This window comes from Pongo pygmaeus, chromosome 6 (genome assembly GCF_028885625.2).
Source record: "Pongo pygmaeus isolate AG05252 chromosome 6, NHGRI_mPonPyg2-v2.0_pri, whole genome shotgun sequence".
Taxonomy (NCBI): Eukaryota; Metazoa; Chordata; class Mammalia; order Primates; family Hominidae; genus Pongo; species Pongo pygmaeus.
The window spans coordinates 12117977-12126310 of NC_072379.2; the positions used below are offsets into that span (position 1 = coordinate 12117977).

The 8334-nt window shown below is 52.3% G+C and overlaps 1 pseudogene; it reads left to right on the forward strand.

Moving 5' to 3' along the window:
• Positions 1-216: 216 nt before the first annotated feature.
• Positions 217-1280, forward strand: LOC129041197 (guanine nucleotide-binding protein subunit alpha-11-like; annotated as a pseudogene).
• The last annotated feature ends 7054 nt before the right edge of the window (positions 1281-8334 follow it).

Below are 8334 nucleotides of genomic sequence, written 5' to 3' on the forward strand. Positions count from 1 at the left end.
GGCGCAGGCTAAACGGCCGCGCGGAGTCCGCGACTGGCGCTGCCGCAGCGGGGACCTGGCGGCTCGCATGCAGCGGCCGAGGCGGGGCGGGGTGGGCCGGCCGGCGGCCGAGTGCCCGGGGCTGAGGCCTGAGGGCCGAGGCGGGCGGCGGCCAAGGCGGCTCCCGCCAGAGCCGGGCCGGGGGCCGGTGGGTGGCGGCCGGGTCCGGGACGACGACTCTGGAGTCCATGATGGCGTGTTGCCTGAGCGATGAGGTGAAGGAGTCCAAGCGGATCAACGCCGAGATCCAGAAGCAGCTGCGGGGGACAAGCGCGACTCCCGGCGCCAGCTCAAGCTACTGCTGCTCCGCACAGGCGAGAGCGGGAAGAGCACCTTCATCCAGCACATGCGCATCATCCATGGCGCCAGCTACTCGGAGGAGGACAAGCGGGGCTTCACCAAGCTCCTCTACCAGAACATTTTCACCTCCATGCAGGCCATGATCCGGGCCATGGAGACGCTGAAGATCCTCTACAAGTAGGAGCAGAACAAGGCCATTGCGCTCCTGATCCGAGAGGTGGACGTGGAGAAGGTGGCCACCTTTGAGCATCGGTACGTCAGCGCCATCAAGACCCTGTGGGACGACCCCGGCATCCAGGAGTGCTACGACCGCAGGCGCGAGTACCAGCTCTCGGACTCGGCCAAGTACTGCGTGACCGACGCGGACTGCATCGCCACCTCGAGCTGCCTGCCCACCCGGCAGGACGTGCTGCGGGTCCTCGTGCCCACCACCGGCATCTTTCGACCTGGAGAACATCCTCTTCAGGATGGTGGATGTTGGGGGACAGCGGTCGGCGCAGAGGAAGTGGATCCACTGCTTTGAGAACCTGACGTCCATCCTGTTTCTCGTCGCCCTCAGTAAATATGACCAAGTCCTGGTGGAGTCGGACAGCGAGAACCGGATGGAGGAGAGCAAAGCCCTGTTCCGGACCATCATCGACTACCCCTGGTTCCAGAACTCCTCCGTCATCCTCTTCCTCAACAAAAAGGACCTGCTGGAGGACAATATCCTGTACTCGCACCTGGTGGACTACTTCGCCGAGTTCGACGGGCCCCAGCAGGACGCCCAGGCGGCGCGCGAGTTCATCCTGAAGATGTTCGTGGACCTGAACTCCGACAGCGACAAGATCATCGACTCCCACTTCGCGTGCGTCACCGACACGAGGAACATCCGCTTCGTATTCGTGGCCGTGAAGGACACCATCCTGCGGCTCAGCCTCAAGGAGTACAACCTGGTCTGAAAGAGCCCAGACCCAGGGAGACCGGACGGAGACAAGGGCCCGGACAAACCTTCCTTCACACCCAGCCCGCGGCTGCCAGCCAGGCGGCGCTGCTGAGCCCGGGCGGGGGCCTCTGCCCGCGGAGGATTTTTTTTTTTGTTTTTTTAAAACAAATAGTTTTTATTTCACAGTTATCAGGGGATGTATATTTATCCGCACACTTCGCGCACCTTCTCACCTTTTGTCAACGTCAAAGGCAGCCTTTTTCTGGCCTTGACTTATGGTTCGCTTTTTTCTAAAAAAAAAAAAAAGAAAAAAAACCCAACGAAACCTAAAACACACGTGTGCCCCGTGTCCCCAGCGACTCTGGGCCTCACGGAGCCCCTTGCCAGCCAGCATGGGGGTCCCCACCCCGCAGCCTCCCGCGGCTGTCCTTCCAACCCCCCATGCTTTTTCTTTCTCTTCCCTGCTTCTTTTCTTCTTCATCACGAAAGGCATGGAGACTTGGGGACTGACATTTCCCCCCCTTTTTTAAGTTATTGATGCCCAGTGCGCCTCTCCTCTTCTCAACTCAATGCTGTGCTTTGCCCACTGGACTCCTGAAGAGTGGGTGGGGCACTCCCTCAGTCTCCCACCCTGGGAAGTGCCTAAACTTTTTTTTTTTTTTTTAAGTAAAAAGAACGCCTCACTGCACAGGTTGAAGAAATGCCCAGGGTCCTGTCTTATGGCCGGGTACCCTGTCCCTCTGCAGAGGCTGGGAAGGGTCCCTGGGCTGGAGTTATGGGGGCTCGAGGCTCCTCCGGGCTGTGCCTCCAGGGGCAACATTGGCCGCTTGGGGCTGCCCGGGGGCTCCAGAGGGCTGCACAGCCACCCTGTCCCGGCTGGAATGCACCCCCCTGGAGCTCACGTGGGCTTGGCGGCTGGAGGGACGGTCCCCCAGTAACACCCAGAGAAAGGCCACTTGGATGGGGGCATTTCTTTTCGTTTTGTTCTGCTTTGTGTTGTCCCCAATTTGGAAACAGTGAGGGTGGGGTGGGGACTTTTACAAAATACTCTCAGGTGTGTACCTGAGAGATAGAGAGAAGGGACGTGGCAGGCAGCTCTGTGTGTGGCCTTGTCCCATGCACTTGTGCCCGCCCCCGAGGAGCGGGAAGCCAGCACTCGCACTTGGGCCAGGGGCTCCTGGAAGGTGGTGGCAGGCATCGGCCCTGGCAGCTTCCAGGCCTGGCTGGCCATGGCCACGGTCTGAGGGGGAGCCCGCCAGGCCACGGCCGCGCACTGAGCCACAGCCCCGGGGACTGCCTCCTGGGGCCTCTTTAGGCACTGAGGTACCCAGACTGGTTCTCCCCGAGAGACTCGAAAGGTGGGGAACGAGGGGACTCTTTCTGAGGAGGTGGCTTTTTCGTCTGCTGTTGACTGAACACTGTGGCGCTCTGTGGGTCTGGGCTTCTCATAGCTGTCCCAGGGATGGATCGCCCGTGCTGCCCTTGCCCGCTGCCATTCCGGGACCCTGCACGGCTGCTTCTGGCCTTGACGGATTACAAAAGAAACAGCCTCCAAATAAGACCACCCGGATCAGCAGTTCCCGCCTGCCACTGTCAGGCCTGCCCCGGCCTCCTCGTGCACAGGGGCTGTCTGCTGGCTTCTGGAGGGAGAAGAGGGGGAGCCCCGTGGAGGGGGCAGGCGAGACGCGTGCAGGTCAGGGCAGGTACATTTCTGGTGATCAGCCCCACTGCGAAACGGGGCGGCGCCCCCCCTCCCCTCGCTTCCCGACGCCACTTTTCCTCTTTTGTCTCTCCTGGAAGCATCCCTTTTTTTGTGCCAAGTGTCTACTTAAGAGGGTTGGCACCAGAAGCCCCCCATGGTGAGTGCTGGGGCCCGGCGGTGCCCTGGGGGAGCACATGGTGCCACCCCTGGCGGGGCCGGTGCATCCATTGCTGGCAGCGGACCCCTCTAGGGGGCCTGGACTTGTGGCATCTCTGAGGGCCCAGATCGCACAAGGGGACCTGAACCTGGCCGGAGGATGGAATTGCCCAGCATGCAGGCTGGGGTGCCGCCGGGCTAAGTATTAGCCCTTCCAGGGGAGGGGGCCATGCCAAGCATCCCAGAGCCAGGCTGAGGCCACCAAACCATCTTGGCCTGGGTCCTCTGGGTCTGAATGCCTGATCCCTTGACCCCTCAAAACAGCAGAGGTGGGTGTTGCAGGCCCGGGGCAGGGGTGCCTGTCCCAGTAGAGTCCCAGGCAGTGGTTCTTGTGCCAGTGACACCCTCATGTCGGGTAAGGGGCAGCCGACCCCCATCCTTGTCATGTGTGGGGTGTGTGTTTTTACCTTGGTGAATCTCACCTGCCAATGCTTTCTCGTTAGTGCTGACCACCTTCTCTGACCATGTCATGCCCAGGCAAGCAGCAGCCCCTGGCCACCGCAAGACCCACGCCCTGGTTCCCCCCGGCTCCCATAGAAGAGCATTCCTGTGCCAATGTCCCCCAGTGGTGGCAGCAGATCCTGCGGCTGGCCTGGCAGACAGGACCCAGTGATAGTTATATATTACACTGTCCTGATTTCAGACAATTTCAACCTTATTTAAGAAAGAATCTTCTATACCATACTGTTTTTACACCTTTTACCATTTGAAATGCATGTGTCGTGCGTGTTGGGGGATGGGAGGGGCTGAGGAGTGACTCAGTGTCAATTCCCGTGGCCACTGGCCTTGACCCTTAATCCAGACACCGATGGAAGTTGAGTTTTCATATCTTTCTCCTGAAATGAACTGTTTTAAATTGGAACATATTTTGTTAAAAAAAAAGACCCCCAAACCCCAAAAACAAAAACGAAAAACAAAATACCCACTAAGAGATCCCTCTATAGAGTCACCCAAAATCCTAAAGCTGAAAGCACTAACAATGCCAAAGATTAGGAGGATGTGGTATAACAGAAATTCATACAGCTCTAATGGGAGTTTACATTGGGTGTACCCACTTTGGAAAACTGTTTGGTAGTGTGTGGTGGTGTTGGTAACACACTCAGATCTCCCTATTTTATTTTTTTGAGGCAGAGTCTCACTCTGTTGCCCAGGCTGGAATGTAGTGGTGTGATCTCGGCTCACTGCAACCTTCGCTTCCTGGGCTCGAGTGATTCTCCTGCCTCAGCCTCCTGAGTAGCTGGGATTAAAGGCGCTCACGACCACGCCTGGCTGATTTTGTATTTTTAGTACTTATGGGATTTCACCATGTTGACCAGGCCAGTCTCAAACTCCTGAGCTCAGGCAATCCGCTCACCTCAGCCTCCCAAAATGCTAGGATTACAGGCATGAGCCACTGCGCCCAGCCAGTTCACTCTTTAGTAAAATTTTTATAGCAATTTCTCATTCCAGGGTGATTTCAGTCACTCTCAACAAATTCACTTATAGTTATCAGTATTTGAACTTTTGCAGGTGTTGTCATAGATAAGAAATTTGGCCAAATGGACTCTTGATTATTGCAGTAAAAATCCTCCTCAAATTAGGTAACAGGCATTTGAAGTTTTAAAATTATGCAAACTGTGTTCCAAAAATTTAACTTCTAGGGATTTAAGAAACAGTCATGATTGTACAAATAAATGTGCTGCAGGGATGTTCATTTAACAAAATGTATAAAACAGGGAAAACCTGTAAACAACCTCAGTGTCCTATAATAGAATTCATTAAATAAGTTATGACACATACATATGATGAAATGTATGCAACCATTAAAAAATGTTATGAGGGGCTAAGTGTGGTAGCTCATGCCTGTAATCCCAGCACTTTGGGAGGCTGAGGTGGGTGATCACTTGAGGTCCAGAGTCTGAGACTAGCCTAGTCAACATGGTGAAACCCTGTCTCTACTAAAAATACAAAAAAATTAGCTTGGCCGGGCGCGGTGGCTCATGCTTGTAATCCCAGCACTTTGGGAGGCCGAGGCGGGTGGATCACAAGGTCAGGAGATCGAGACCATCCTGGCTAACACGGTGAAACCCCGTCTCTACTAAAAAATACAAAAAATTAGCCGGGCGTGGTGGCAGGCGCCTGTAGTCCCAGCTACTCGGGAGGCTGAGGCAGGAGAATGGGGTGAACCCAGGAGGCGGAGCTTGCTGTGAGCCGAGATCGCACCACTGCACTCCAGCCTGGGCGACAGAGTGAGACTCCGTCTTAAAAAAAAAAAAAAAATTAGCTCGACTTGGTGGCTCATGCTTGTAATCCCAGCTACTAGGGAGGCTGAGGCAGGAGAATCGCTTCAACCCGTGAGGCAGAGGTTGCAGTGAGCAGAGATCGCACCATTGCACTCTAGCCTGGGTGACAAGAACGAAGTTCCATCTCAATTAAAAAAAAAAAAAAAAGGAAAGAATATTTGACATGAAAGGTATTTTTTATAATACATACATTAAGTGAAACAGCAGATTACACCACAGTATATATAGTGTATTTATATTTTGAGAAAATATATATTTTGAATATTGGAATTATATACATCCAACTAGTAATGTTATCCATTGATTCATGGAATTACAAGTGACTTTTTTTTTTGCTTGTCCCTAGTTTCCAATTTTTCTACAGTGACCGTACTTGCAATAATTAAACACAGTATGGTCATTTAAAATATGTCCCCAAATTCTCTGATACTCTCTTCAAAAGGCGGAGCCCAGTTCCTATCCCTTTTAGTGTGGGCTGGGTTACATGATTCCCTTCTGACAGATAGGAAAAAGCAAAAGTGATGGCTTGCAACTTTACAAACTACATCATAAAAGGTACTGTGGCTTCCTCCTTGGTCACTCTTTGATTACTCACTTGGGAAAGCCAGCTGTCACACCATGACACCTAAGCAGCCTGTAGAGAGGCTCATGTGACAGGAACTGAGGCCTCTGGTCAGCAGTCACATGAGTGAGCCATCTTGGAAACAGGCTTTAGGTGACTGCAGTCTCAGTGGACAGCTTGACTGCAATGTCATGAGACACCCTGAGGCCAAATGACGCAGCTATGCCACTCCTGAATTCCTGACCCACATAAATGGAGATCCTAAGTAAGTATTTTATTTATTTATTTATTTATTTATTTATTTTTGAGACAGAGTCTCACTCTGTCACCCAGGCTGGAGTGTGGTGGTGTGATCTTGACTCACTATAACCTCTCCCTCCCGGGCTCAAGTGATTCTCCCACATCAGCCTCCTGAGTAGCTGGGACCACAAGTGTGAACCACCACGCCTGGCTAATGTTTGCATTTTCTGTAGAGATGGAGTCTCACTATGTTGCCCAGGCTGATCTTAAACTGCTGGACTCAAGCGATCTTCCCACCTCGGCCTCCCAAAGTGTTGGAATTACAGGCATGAGCCACTGTGCCTGGCCCTAAGTATTTATTTTAAGTCACTAGGTCTGGAGTGATTTGCTACATAGCAGCAGATAAATAATACACATATTTTCTATAGCGATCACATTTATAATTTAAATTGAATTAAAAAGGCTGGGAGCAGTGGCTCATGCCTGTAATCCCAGCACTTTAGGAGGCTGAACCTGGAAGATCGCTTGAGCCCATGAGTTTGAGACCAGCCTGGGCAATATGGCAAAACACTTTCTCTACAAAATACAAAAAAAACATTAGCTGGGTGTGGGCCGGGCGCGGTGGCTCATGCCTGTAATCCCAGTACTTTGGGAGGCTGAGGCGGGCGGATCACGAGGTCAGGAGATCCAGACCATTCTGGCTAATAAGGTGAAACCTCGTCTCTATTAAAAATACAAAAAATTTAGCCGGACATGGCAGTCGCCAGTAGTCCCAGCTACTCAGGAGGTGGAGGCAGGAGAATGGCATGAACCCAGGAGGCAGAGCTTGCAGTGAGCCGAGATTGCACCACTGCACTCCAGCCTGGGCAACAGAGTGAGACTCTATCTCAAAAGACAAAACAAACAAAAATTAGCCGGGCGTGGTGGCATGCACCTGTAGTCCCAGATACTTGGAGACTATGGTGGGAGAATCACCTGAGTCAAGGAAGTCGAGGCTGCAGTGAGCTGTGACTGTGCCACTGTACTCCAGCCTGCATGACAGAGTGAGATTTTGCCTCAAAAAAAAATTTTTTTTTGGCCGGGCGCAGTGGCTCATCCATTTTGGGAGGCCAAGGCAGGCGGATCACGAGGTCAAGAGATCAAGACCATCCTGGCCAACATGGTGAAACCCTGTCTCTACTAAAAATACAAAAATTAGCTGGGCGTGGTGGCATGCGCCTGTAGTCCCAGCTACTCGAGAGGCTGAGGCAGGAGAATCGCTTGAACCCAGGAGGCGGAGGTAGCAGTGAGCCGAGATCATGCCACTGCACTCCAGCTCAAAAAAAAAAAAAAAAAAATTTTTTTTTTAAATTAACAAGTTCTAGTATCTAAAAGGAGCAAAATCGTCACGTGTGGTGGATCACACCTGTAATCCCAGCACTTTGGGATGCCAAGGCACGTGGATCATCTGAGGTCAGGAGTTCAAGACCAGGCTGCAGTGAGCCAAGATTGTACCACTGCACTCCAGCCGGGGAGACAGAGTGAGACTCCATGTCAAAAAAAAAAAAAAAAAAAAGTAAATATGCATTTGAAAAGAACAGCATCAGCCAGGTACAGTGGCTCACGCCTGTAATCCCAGCACTTTGGGAGGCCGAGGGTTGAGGACAGCTGAGCCCAGGAGTTTGAGACCACCCTGGGCAACATGGTGAAACCCTGTCTCTACAAAAAATACAAAAATTAGCCAACTATGGTAGCACACACCTGTAGTCTCAGCTACTTAGGAGGCTGGGGAAAGGATTGCTTGAGTCTGGGAGGTCGAGGCTGCAGTGAGCCATGATTGCGCCACCTCACTCCAGCCTGGGCAACAGAGCAAGACCCTCTCTCAAAAAAGAAAAAAAAACACGCAAAAAGAAAACAAAACAGAACAGCATCATTTCCTTATCATTAGTTTGGAGGAAGGGAATCACTGGTAAAAGTTTCCATTTTCTTTCTTTTTTTTTTTTGAGATGGAGTCTCACTCTGTCGCCCAGGCTGGAGTGCAGTGGCACGATCTTGGCTCACTGCAAGCTCCACCTCCCAGGTTCACACC